The 14,082-nt window shown below is 34.6% G+C and overlaps 1 protein-coding gene and 1 pseudogene across 18 annotated transcripts in view; both read left to right on the forward strand.

The window, feature by feature from the left end:
• ZBTB20 (zinc finger and BTB domain containing 20) overlaps positions 1–14,082 on the forward strand; it is a 736,649-nt gene that overhangs the window by 190,406 nt on the left and 532,161 nt on the right. For all 18 annotated transcript variants that reach the window (XM_016137771.2, XM_016137793.2, XM_016137756.2 and 15 more), the window contains exon 3: positions 7,595–7,639. The gene's annotated coding sequence lies outside the window, so the exon portion shown is untranslated. The remainder of the gene's footprint in view (positions 1–7,594; positions 7,640–14,082) is intronic.
• LOC118602730 lies at positions 2,766–2,883 on the forward strand (annotated as a pseudogene).

Here is a 14,082-nt window from a genome sequence, read left to right on the forward strand (position 1 = left end):
GAGAATTTCTGTGGTAATCTAACCTGACACTTTTGTAGAAGACCGAAGTAAATAATTATTCAAGGAGGCCTTTGTATTTCCCATCCCTTTGGCTTGAATGCCTTTCGTCCAAGGCTATCTTTCTCTCTTCTTCTTTCATTTATTTTAGGCCTTTACCTGTGTTTGATCTTTCAATAATATCACTAGTTCCCCTCTCTAAAATGTCAACCCTAGCTTACTGTCCCAGCATTTATTTCTCCCTTCCTTGATTTATTTAAATTTCTTAACATGGACCATTGTCTATCATTTTACATATTTAACTTATTTGTCTTGTTTATTGTCGTTTTTCCCACACAAAAATACCGTCTCTGTGTTATCAGAAATTTTCATTTACTTTGTTTACTCCTATATCTTCAACAATTAGAAAAATGCCTAGCACATAGTAAGTACTCAATAAATATTTGCTTAATAAATGATTTAAATATTTAGTGGCCATGTTATATGCCTGTTCCTGAACTAGGTGGTGATGATAAAAAAGAAAGAAATATAGACAAGATTCTAGCCCTCATGAGGACAACAGGCTATTAGAAAAGTAGTTTATCACTACAGGTGTGCAAAGGCTGTGAATTCAAATGAACTCTTTTGATGAATTTCTTGGTATCAGGTGGGCAACTCTTGGAAGTAGGGAGGCATAGTGATTACTTTTCATATGCAATGCGTATAAGACCTCTTATCTTCTTTATCTAAGAACAAAATAAATAATACACACATGCGTATGTATACACACACAAACTTAAATATATACAGACTAAGAAAATAATGATTTAGACAGAAAATAATTTTAATGAGGGAGCTCACATAAGTTTGGCTAACGTAGGGAGAAAGTGAAAGTAACAAAGTGTGAAAAAAAGAATTTCCTTTAAACTTTTCATGATACCAAGTTTCTCTTCCCATGTTGGTAGCCACCGTCTAAGCACAAAATGCAAAGAAAACACAAGTCTACATTCTGCTGCCTTGTAATTGTACCTAAAGAGCAAGTACACATTTGCCTTTTATAACTGCAGGTAGTACATAGAGGAGGATATGCTGTTACTTTATCATAGTAAATAATAAAGTTCATGGTTATATTTACACAGGCTGAGTTTCCAGCATATGAAATCATGTGAAGAATGTTAAATATCTAAAATGTGTTTAATGTACATTTCAGTTGATTTTTCTCCTAACTATAATAGTAGCAATTATTTTATTTATATGAGGGGAAGGCTATGTCACCTAAGGGAAAAGCTAATAGATTTCTTGGCAATTTTTCTATCATGTTAAAGTCTCTTTCCATTTCTAACCACTGTTATATTCTTACTACTGCCTTACACTGTTTTTTTGTTTTTTTCTTTCTTTTTTTTTTCTTTTTTCTTTTTTTTGCTTATTGTGTCTGACACCTACTTACCTCTTTTCTGCCTTTGAGCCCTTGTTTTTTCTATTTTTCTCTACCTAAAATGTCTGTTCCTGGGCTTTTAGTCAAATCATATCTCTGTCTTTCTGCAGATACCGGCTGGCCAATGCAAAGGAACTAATGTGTAGTAAGTCTTTCTCTTCAATGCCACGAATTGTACTAGCAGCTGCTTTCATATATTTCAAGTTTTCCTGACTTGCAACTGAGTGAATAGAATTTACAATAAAAGAATACCTACAGTATCAAGGCTTCCATGTGATAGATAGAGTTGGAATGTAGAAAAACAATGATAGGGGTGGCTGTTACCTACCTAAATTTTTAGTCTCTTGATTGAAAGCTGCTGAGTGTTTATTATGTGTTAGGCACTAAACGAGACCCTGGATATAGAGTGCGGAACAAAAGAATGTGGCCTCTAGAGTGTACAGCCTAGTGCAGGAGAGAGAGAAGAAACACATAAACCAATAATCACATGAATGATTCAAACTGTCATAAATACCACAACGTAATAAAATAATGGAGGGATCTGTCTCAGAAATAATATTCAGAGGTGGTCTCTCAGAGCGCATAGGACCAAACAGTTAGGCAGAACTCTTTCAGGGAATGCTGAAGATATCTGTGTCTCAACTTCTACCACACTAAGTGTCTGTTAACAAGTGGGATTTTCATTGCTCACGTCTGCCCGCTCTGGGACCAAACCAACTAAGCTTTCTAATCTGTTATAAACATTTGAGATGCAGGTTCTCATGATTTAGTTTAATAATGATTAAGAGAAAAGAAGGAAGAAAACATGGAAGAAAAAAGATTAGAAGATTAGTTTTTCAAAAGTTGAAGAATAATTTGTTTAGGAATGTCATTCTCTAATTTTTTTATGCTTGTCAATTTTCTTAATCATCAGAAGTATACAGTAACACAAGTCGTTCAACATTCTTTTAACCAATATTTAAACCATACCACTATTTATTAGGTACTGTGCTAAGGGCTAGAGATGTAATGGTGAATAAGACAAAACCCCTGTCTCCATGTTTACAGTCTTATGTGAAAGGTGGTTACAACACAGTATGATGATATTAGGACAAGAGTAAGCACAGAACATCAGATTCTGGAGGAGATTGTAGCTTTACCCAAACTAAGACCTCAGATATATGTACAAGCAGGTCAGTAGAGTTTTACATTCCACAAGAACAAATAATTCTTTTCTATAGTCATAACTTCAAGTCGATAGTGTTTTGAAAATATAATTCTTAATGTTTATCTGAATTATAGTTTTGTTCATTTTCTTGACTAGCTCTTAAATTTTCATGTCAGAAGTTAAGTTTCAAAAAACTAAACTATTTTTGTCTATGGCCATGCTACCCTGAACAATCTGATTCTGTCTGATCTTAGAAGCTAAGCAGGGTTGGGCCTGGTTAGTATTTGGATGGGAGACCACCTAGGAAGACCAGGTGCTATAGATGTAAAAAAATTAAAAAATAAGGGAGTGTAAGCTGACAAGGCCCATGCAATCGTTGAGGTCAACCAAGGGTTACCTCACCTAAAAAAATAAATAAATAATAAAAATAAAAAGCCTACTTTTTCCTTAATAAACTGTGCAGTGTGGATTACAGGGTAAATAGACTTATTAATATTTAGTGTATTGTAGATCAGATTTCTACTTGAAAGTTCAAATTTATCATGTTTACACATAACATTTGATATTACTTCATTTTAAGTGGTAGCCATGTTTACTAGAAAATTCAAATAAAGCATATTTTTATAAACTTACTTTTTCATGCATTTTGCAGCTTTATTATACCTAGTCTGACCTAAAGTCCAGTCAGACCAACTCTGCCCTTGAGTTAACGAGTGTTTATCATATAATTTCCTCTTCCTTCCTTCTTGCCCTTTATCTGTTTCTAGTTCACAGAGTTGATAAATAGATAACTGTTACTTCTCATACTTCCTTTTTCTGATAGAAAGATAGATCTTTAAAGCATTCATGACTGACTAAGTCTAACTCAGTAATTTATAAAATTAAACATAATTAAAAGTTTGCAATTCTACTTTTAATTCCTCTTCATAAGCTTTTTGTTCAAGTAAACCTCAGATGTTAGGGGACCTCAATTTTAAAAAATTTAATTGGCTTTATTGATGATTAATGTCTACATTTTATAATAACAATATAGTAATGATAGAGCAATACTGGGTCTAGAAGAAATAAAAACATATTAAATAAAAGTATTTGAAATTACATAGTGTCTTTTCTCAAAACAGGTCAAATTTAAAACGTAAAACACTTAAAAGTTTCCTGAGGATGCTTATTCAGTCGTAGGGGAAATGTTTTTTAGTCTATATTTAGGTTCAGAACCCTTTTATGGCGTCACTGCCCCTCCACACCCAGCTGAGGCCCTTTTCAGTGCCCTCAATGAATTGGCTATAAGATTTATAAACGGTTCAAGAAGCACCACTAAGCACCCTCTCTGCCGTCTCTAGCCAGGCCCAACCCATGAGAAGGAAAGATAAACTTTTCCAAACTTCACAACAGAGAGTTGGACCTATTCAGTTCCCACTGGAAACATAGCTGTGCCAACCTAGAAGTAAAAAGAACTTAAAAAAAAAATCCTCTGTATTATATCTCCAGCTGGAATGGAATGGTGTTGATGGTAACTTCACCTTCACATGACCCAAACAATTCTAGAGATTACATAACTGAATGGGATTCGGAAGACACCATTTAAGAATTCTGGATCTGTGTCATCCTCTAAGTCAAAAAAGAAAGGACTAGAACAACAGCAGTATACATTCATTCATATGTTTCAAGCCCTGAGAAAAAAACTGACGATAATATTTTTTACTTATATTTGCAAACCTTGCATTACATATAAAGTCAGGGTGTTTGCGGTGTCTCTTTAGAATACATAAAAATGCGATACTGCCCACAAGTGATTTTTAAGGAGCCCATAACACTTTGGCCTTACTCCACTTGAATAATCACAGTCATTTTGTGCTTTTTTTCCATATCCTGATCATTTCAGTTAGGTATGGAAAATGAGCCTTCATTTTTCACTAAGCAACATGGGCAGTATTGCTGCATGTTAATACTTAGATTCTCCTACCTTCCTCTTCGGTAATAGAGATGGTTCTTAAAAAGGCTGGTTAGGGTTGCTTGTTGTGGCTATTAATATTGTTTTAGCGTTTCCTGATTCGGAGATGTTCTGTGAACATTCAGCACGTGACTGGCTCTTGGATGAATTGTAGAATACAGAGTGATATTTTGAACTAGCCATCTTTCTATCTCCTTACCCCCTGCTTAGCTCCTTAGCTTAAAGGGCAGACATCCCCTTTTTTTTTTTTTTCATACAACTAGGACAGTACTAATAGCTTCCATTTAGCAATGCTTACTTTATAGTAGGCACTGTGCAATCCTTTATATGCCTACATGTAATACGCACAAACAGTCCTATCAGGTGGATAACATGATTGCCATTTTACAGACGGGGAAAGTGTAACTTGTTCAAGATCACACAATTGAAGGGAGGAACCTAGAATTCGATCTCAGGTTTGTCTGCACTTAACTGCCATCCTACCTCAGCTGCTGCTCAGAACTCTGTGAGGCCCAGATCTAGGGATCATCAGTCACATGATAGCCTCTTTTAGTGTTTGGCACCGTTTCACTCAGGCTGACCCCACTGACCAAACTAACCTCAGAACTATCATGTGGTACTAGCTTCAGAGGGGCAAATGAGAGTTATGGTTACAGGCTTCAATGACACTGAATTGCTGTTGAGAGAATCTCTGAGCTGCATCTTTTTATCTCACAACAAAAACGGTACCCCCTGTCACCAGCACCACCACTACCTTCGGTTGTTCTGGATTCCCACAGCATCCATCTGTCCATTCCTCTCCACCTCTTTTTCCCTGGTGGTAGGGTTATAACAGTGTCTTTGGCAGGGTTAGCAAGTGACTCACTCACTTACTTTGGTTGCCATTACATAACTAGCCTGTTAATAATTACGCATATGTTTTACGTGGCCTTAGATAATCTGAGACAATTTTACACATTCGGCATCTGATATTGGATCAATAATCCTTCATACCTGGTCTCCATTATATAACTATCTATTAACAAAAAGGTCACATAAGAAAAAATAATTAATTTACTAGGGTATTTTATAAGTGATGCACACTCATGTACTTGTAACTTTTTATTGATGGTTACCTAAATATCAGTTTGTGCTCAATAATATAAAAGGATAAACCTAATATTTGGTTTCTTGCTTTAAAGTATACCATATCTGTCATAAATACCTTAAACTGTGATTTTTCACATCTTTATAAGAGCCGTATGTACATTTTTTTTTTGTTTTGTGTGTTTATTTTCTGCAACTCTCTTTAGAACAGTTTTAGGTTCACAGCACAATTAATAGAAAGGTATATGTATGTATTTTTTAGCAGTTTAAAGTCATTAGCTGTATGAGAGTAAGATGTATTCTCATTTATCTTTTAGGGTATCATAAAGCCAAACACAACACTTTGCATGTAATAGACGCTCACTAAATATTGTTTACTTAGTGAATAAATTAGTCTGTACTAGGTTGAACAGATTTGCAGTCCTAAATTGTTCTTGCCATCATTTCACTCTGCATAATTAAAGAAATTTTACTAAAATGATTAAAAATGTGTTATTGAATGACTGGTGTAGATTCTAAACCAGTGGGATGAAAGAGACCCTGGCTGTATTCCTATGAGGATGCAGTGAGGGCATTTCTCACTGTTGGGTATACTTGGTGGATTTTATGTGTAACTGTACTAACTTACTTCACTTAGGAAGGTTAGAGTTATGATTTCCACATGGGACTCTAAAACCTTTTTCTTTTATTCCTGTCCTGTCAACTAATAATTTTTTCCTATTGTAAAATAATGATTACTGTAGATATTATATATGAAAATAAAAAGAAAAAAATAAAATTATCAATAGCCTTACTATCTCAATATAATTATACAATATTTTTGTGTGTTCTATTTTTTTTTCTCTTTCATGCAGTTTTGCCATGCCCATGCAATTGGTACCCTGTATGTTTATAGACCATTATAGTGCCACAGAGTACCTTGTGGATTGTTACAAAATATTCCTTTATATGGATATGTTATGTTTTATTTATGCTTTTAGTTTTTCTCTGCCATGAATATTACCTTTTTAACATAACTCTGTTTTTAGTTACGTAAGAGAGTCCCACAACTAATTAATGAGTACAGATTTTTAACTTTAAGTTCTTGATACATATTACTCAATAGTTTTCCAGAAAATTTTTAGCAATTTACAGAATTTATCAGAAGTGTATGAAGATGGTATTTTATAGAACCATCGTCAAAATTATTACCTCTTAAGCAAGTATTATGTAGATCTACTGATTTTAATATATTACTGTCATCCACTATGGTCAAAAGTATATAAATTAAACTCTTCGATTTGCTTTCAGAAAGAATTATGAAATATTTTTAAAGGTCACAGTAGTTTGGAGGCTGCATGTTAAAATACAGTTTCCACCTACATGCAAATATGTTTCAGGTCTAATTGTAAATCCTGCATTATATCTGGTGTGGCTTTAGCATGCTCTCTTGTAGCAATCAATCTCATTTCTAATTGCTGTTGAAACTGAAGTTAATGAACATTCAAAGTTTACTTTATTTATTTATGCATTTTTTGTGGACTGTTCTACAAAAACAACTTTCTTCCTTACCAACATACCAAACTGAGTGCAGATGAATCTGAGTGGTTTCATTTTAGAGAGTAGTAGTCATATTTGTATTAGGAAGGCAATAGTCTTGGAAAAATACCAAAAAAAAAAAAATCATTTTAAAGTGTTTGCCTCGTACTCTAGTGAAAGCATTTTCATTTCAGAGGCTGTGATGAGTCTTAGTCTCTTGATGGTACTTGTTTTGATAACACTACGAAGGGACTCTGTGTGTGTGTGTGTGTGTGTGCGTGTGCGTGTGTGTGTGTGTGTGTGCATTCACCTGTATGAATTTAAGGTGATTTGAAATATCCTCTGTGGAAAATATAGATATAAAATAACTCACCTCTTTTAACCACTACAGTCTTTCCTACTTTTCTGCAGAAATTATCTCAGCATAATACTGGTTCTACTTAGAAAATTAACTTACTTATATATTTGTTTTACATTTCAGGTACCTGATAAATTTCAAGTCTGTCTGTGCCCCATAGCTGCACAGGTATGTATATGAATCACCTATAGTTATGTAAATCTATGTATTAACTGACAAGTTATTACATTTTTGTATATTACAATTGCTTACAGATTTCATAATGTGAAAATGTTAATTTTTGAGTACTTATAAATATTGACAGCTTTAAAAGATAGTACATTTTATACATACCTTGCATTTCACACTATTGTAAGAATCAAATAAACATTTCAGAGATTTGATGAGGCAGAATAATTTTAATTACAAAGCATTCATCTGGTGAAACATTAGAGAATGTTTTGTGGAACTATACTATTACAGCAACTGCTGATACGGGGTCAAATTATTGCAAAACTGCTGGATTTGACATGATTGCTTTATTTTCAAACTTTTTTTCTGCTTTGGAGTTTATTTTCTGTGGTGGTTGTTTTACGTAAGGAGTGGTTGCAGATGCACTGTCTGCTGCACTGTCTCAAGCACCAGACAAATAGAAAAAAATGTTTGCACCTGCTTAAAATCTCAACCTTGCGGTGTTGTGGTTCTTGGGCAACAGGCAGGAATTCTCAAAAGCTTGGTTGCACCTGCTCGATTGTTGCTTGCAGCTGTGTCATTTGAGTGAGCGCACAGAGAAGCATGTTAGCAGTTTGCTTGTGCTGTTACGTATGTTGTGTACTCTGAGTTTGAAAGATTCTTCCTTGATGTAGACCTTGAACTATTACATTGGTTTATTGTAAAACTTACTGGTTTTAGCTCCCAAACATTTTCTCCAAATTCTTCATTCTGACTCTCAAATATTTTTAGTTAACTGTCCTACATAATGTGTATGTCAACTTCTCTAAAGAATACCTGAGAAGAGTAGCTCTCTCCAGATATGTGGGTCGATAATAATTTTTGTCCTGGTAGACATATTTTGTGTTTGGCTCAATTTTACCATGTTGGCAACCCCACTATGTGAGGCTGGATATAGTTATTGATCCATTTAGCTGAACAGATTTGAAAGCATTTGGCTATTAGTGGACACATGGGGCATATTCAGAAAATTTAAGGGTATATTGTAAGATGATTTCTTGATTTGTGCATGAGTCTCTGTTGCAGTAGGGTGGAAGTGAGAGAGAAAAAGGTGAAAATTAAATAGTAATCTAAGAAAAGGTGCTAAAATCCAGATGTAGTTTTTACGGCTAGAATACTATCCTTTACTTTCATCAGTTTTAGTCACCTGGTATTTTCCTGAAGTATTGCTGTCAGTGATATTGTTTCTTTTAGTTAATGGTTGTATTTTCTGACAAATATCTACATTTTAATATAGCTAAGCTACTATAGACTGTATCTTGTTCTGGTTAGAAAAAAAATTCTATAAATGTAATATCAAAAGTTGCAACTAACTCAATATAAAAAGCATTTAGTTAAATAATTTATTTGGTAGTCCCAAACTCCCCATATTGAAAACTTATTCACATAACTGGCATTATTCTCATTAACATATTAAAAATGCTAAGGAGTATTTAATAACATGAAGTCTTAGAGCTTGTGTATCTTTTCTGTTTGTTGACCCATTTAAATGTTTTTTTTTGTTTGTTTTGTTTTTTTATAAATTCCCATAATATGAATTTAACCTCTTTGGAAGTAGGAAACAGGTGCTAAGATAAGTGGAGGATTGTCCACAGCCCTTAATTCAATGCCTTGAACATAGTAGGTGGTCAATAAATGTTAAATGAATGCATATATTAATAAAACATGTCTGGAGTTGTATTAGGAATAGAGAAATAGGGTTCCGGAAACTTGTTACTCATTATATATTTTTTATGGGTCTATATGGACTTCCTTTAGTTCTCATATTGTTTATTACACAGAGATGAGACTACTGATAAATTCTGTTCTTAAAATGGAAAATGAATATGTATGAATTAATCCTCATTATAATCGAGATTTGATATCACACTATTTGCAATATGCTTTATATTCATTTTTACTGACTATGAAAACAGTCTTTATGTTATCCTATTTTATACAGAATGCAGAAACATCAGTGACTAAGTTTAATGGAACTTCGGAAATACTTTAGAGCATAGGAATAAACTAATCTTCTATGTTATATGATCAATGCTATAGATTTCCTGTGTTCTCTCTCTCTCTCTTCCTCCTCTCACCCTCTCTCCCCCCTTCTTCCTTCCCTCTCTCCCTCTCCTCTTTAGCCCTCCCACCCTCTATCTCTAACTCATTGAAAACATAAAAATAAAATGTATGTGGACTTTCTTCACGTCAGATAAGGTCAGATCATATTAAAAATCTGTAACTGTTTTTGGTTAAACAGAAATAATGGGCTCTGTGTTTACTGTATACATGTTCGTAATTATGGTTTCTGTTATTGACTAAATTTTAACTGTAAATAAGAAATAAAGTCAAGTAGAGGTAAAATCAAAATAGGGTATTTAAGACCTATAGGTAGGCCATTATAAAGTTCCATTTTGTGTGGCATGAGTCAGTCACGTAATGGCAGAGGTTGCATAATGAGCCAATATCTATTGCATCAAAACATCTTGTTTAGGCTTCTCAAATTTCAGGACCACTAGTTGATGATGTTCATGGGTGCTGCTAGGCTTAGAGGTACCTTTTCTCTGGGAACAGTTTTTCTTTCACCTTAGTTTACACCAGTGGGTAAGAGGCCAATGTCAAGGACATTATTGTTTTTCTAGAACCTTGGTATAGTAGGTTAAACTATATTCTTCTGTTTATCTCAACATTAGAAATTAAGAGATGAGCCAAGAACATGTATCACCTAGATAATAGCAGCTGCTTCAGTGACTAGGAATTAGAGCCTAGAATCCCAAGGAGGAAGAAATCACCAAGCCCCAGGATTTCTGGGTGTAATTGCAATAAAGGAAGAAAATTAACATTTATTTAAAACATAGCATGTCTACATCTAATTTCTCTCCTCCTTTCTTTTACTCTACATAGTAAGTAGAAATCTACTCTTTATCTGACACAGTGCTAGGCTAACTGAATATAACAAAGTACTTGACCTCAAAGGGCACACAGACTGTTGGAGACGAAGGTATGTCAACAGAGCTCGGTTTGGCTTCACCACTTATTTTAGTATGGACCGGTCTTTCTTTTCCTTTGTTACTTTATTTGTAAAATTGGAAAAATAATAGGATCTACCTCATGTATTGTTCTGTTGTTAGATATAGCACAATGCATGTAAAATTCTTCATTTGGTGCTTGGCACATAGTAAGTGCTCAATAAAGCTTAGCTACACTATTATTATTTCTATCGCCACTATCACCACTACTACAACTTAGATAGTTAAGGAAGACCATCTAATTGACTGAGAGCAGGGATCCTGGTCTGGACGTTGTCACTAGATTATCTTAAAGGTTCTAGCCAAAGTTACCTCTGCTTCTAGGGCTTTAGAAGAGATTCTAAAAATAATAGAGTATTAAAACTTGCAGTGATCTTAATGGCCATCTATTTAACATCTTTATTTTGTCCATGGTGAAACAAAAAAGGCTCAGAAAAGTTTATATACTTGTCAGAGTTATACAGACTAGTAAGCACTAGAGTAGAATTTGAACCCAGAACTATTGATTCTTGGTCTACTGTGAGATACCTCATATGCAAACATATTAGAGTTAAAAAATTTTTTCTACTAGTGATTGGAGAGTTGATTGCTTATCTCCAGGAAGTAAATGTACTATTTCGAGTTGTTGGAAAACTAATCATAAGACAAGCTATCTAGTACTGAATCCAAAAGACTTTCAGGTATTTTTATAATGGGATCTTCATCTAAATTGATTGAAGCCTTTTATTTTGTGTTTGTAAATCACTGTTTTCTTCAAAAGGAGAATAAACTGAGGTTCACCAGGGCATTACTATCTAAATGTCTAAAGGAGTCTGTGAATACCTTAAATAAATCAGCATCTTGAAAGCCGATGACACTTTTAGGATCTCTGGATTCTAAATCTGCCTCAGTTTGAATTTAGGATCTTTAGAGTCCAAATGACATGCACTGAAATTCCAGTCCCACGGTTTATTGATTTTGTACCTGATCAAGGCCTCCTGACCTTATTAAGCATCAAATTTTTCTATCTAAAACATGGCGATAAGAATGTCCACCTTTTTAATGATGGATGTGAGGATTAAAGTACATTAGGTATACAAAATATTTAGTGCATGGCATCCACTAGTATGCCCTATATATTAATTTCTTCTTTCTCCTTATGTTAAAATATAAAAGCTGTTATGATGGGCAGTATAAAAATTTAGAGTTCACCCATTAAGAAGGTTAATTTTGGCCAAGTTATATTTTTGATGAAAGCATTTGAATATCTCGTTCATTGTGGTTAGACTCATCATTTCTATCTATGCATGCCAGATTTCTGTAGAAGGCTGGGGCTATTTAAAGAAAAACTTAAGATGAGGACAGTCACATATACTACAAGGTCTATTGATTTTTGGAAACGGTACCTTGCCATGGAAGGGCTGTTGATACAACTTCTGATGACTATCATCCCTCTTTGGAAAGTCAGCACACTTAAGACCAATCTCTGGCAAACAATGAAGAATCCATACTTATCAATTAAACCATGTACTCTTACATGCATCCTGGTGAACTGAAGGTAGTTATGTTGGCAAGTTTGTCACAATCTAAGTAGCCCCAGGTTTAGTGATCATAGTTGGCAATGAGTAGATGACTATCTTTTTTCCTTGAGCAGGAAATTAATGTGGTAAAATGTCCAGATACTCTCCCATGCAAACCCCCTCAACAATAGAAAAGTGGACTCGCAAATTTGTATGAACGATTTTCCCTTAATTATCTTTAATAAAAACTAGGTGATCTTAATTATAGTAAACCAGTTTTTTTTTTTTCCTGCCAGGCTTTTTATAATGCAGAAATATCTTCCTGAACAGCAATCAGAAAAAAAAGGGAAAAAGCACTAGATAATTTATGGATAGACCATTGCTCAGCAGAGTGAATAAAGTCGACTTGCCTAATATACAGTTTTGACCATGATGAGTCAAGGTAAATGTTAACAATTAATGAAATTTTTATTTAGTTAGGTATTAGTTCTCCAAGGCTGCCGTAACAAAGTATCACAAACTGGGTGGCTTCAACAGCAGAAATTTGTTTTGCCACAGTCCAGAACTCTGAAATCAAAGTTTTGACAAAGTTAGTTCCAGGCTTCCCTCCTTAACTTATAGAAGGTCCTCTTCTCCCTGTGTCTCTTCACTTCATTTTCTCTCTATACAGTATGTGCCTCTGTGTCCTAATTCCTCTTCTTTTTGTAAGGATACAAGTCATATTGGATTAGGGCCCTCTCTAATGATCTCGTTTTTAACTCGATTACCTGTTTAAAGACCGTATCTCCAAATAAGGTCACATTTGAGGTCCTTGGGATTAGGAATTCAACATATCTTCTTTGAGGGGGAGGAGCAGGTCACAATTAACTCATACCTATTTGGTTAATAATAGTTAACATTTACCGAGTGACTTATATTTTAGATGTTTTATATATATTATTGATAATTCTTACAACCGTCTATTAGGTAGATTTATCTTTCCCATTTATAGGTGAGAAAAGTTAAACTCAGAGAGAATAAGCAATTTGTCCAAGATCACACAGCAGCAAATATTAAAAGCTAGTGTTTAAACCCTGAATTCATCCCACCGTTTTTATAGATAACCTTCATAGTAATTTAGTCGAAAACCTAAAAAGTACTTTGAGCATTTACAGGTTTTTTTGTCATTAGGGCTTGTGCTAAAAGACATTTTATCCATCAAAAATGGTGCATTATGCCTTTGCATAAATGCCCAACACTGACTGCCTATATCTTCCCTCCCGATTTTTTCACCTACGGTTGCCTTGAATTTTTAGTGTCTCAGCTTCTCTGCACCTGATGAAGCTTTTGGACAGGATGGATTCTGAGCATAGACAGCATGGGTTGATTCTGGCCCCAGTTCGTGTGGGTGGCTTTGAGAGCCAAGTCATGCCCAGAGTCTGCTACTCAACACATGCCCACTCTGCTCTCCTTCTCTTTCTTCCTCCTCTCCCTTATCTTCAGTTTCTCACTTTTAAGAGGTAGTTTATGATTTCTTTTTTATTTTTATTTAACAATCCCTTCCATGAGTGATAAACATTGAAAGTGCTAAGTGTGAAGAATGACAAAAGATGGAAAGCCGGTGCCCCCATAGGTGTTTACTGTAACCTGGACACATCCTTATTGTTACTCATTTGCGCTAAAGAGCAAGGGATGCTGTATACCTCATTTAAACTTCCTATCTCACTGAAGGAACAGTTTGCTTCTCACTTTGAAGTTTTAAAGCAGAACTTGCTCATGACCCAATTTCGCTAATGATTCTCTTAAGTAACCCTTGTACTCATTTATAAGATTTTTTCCCCCCACCCACTGTCTGTCTAGCTTGGTTTAAAATTTTTATATATGTACTTTTAAAAAATTGATTAGCTGGAGA

The sequence above is a fragment of the Rousettus aegyptiacus genome, unplaced genomic scaffold, assembly GCF_014176215.1.
Source record: "Rousettus aegyptiacus isolate mRouAeg1 unplaced genomic scaffold, mRouAeg1.p scaffold_m13_p_4, whole genome shotgun sequence".
Lineage (NCBI taxonomy): Eukaryota > Metazoa > Chordata > Mammalia > Chiroptera > Pteropodidae > Rousettus > Rousettus aegyptiacus.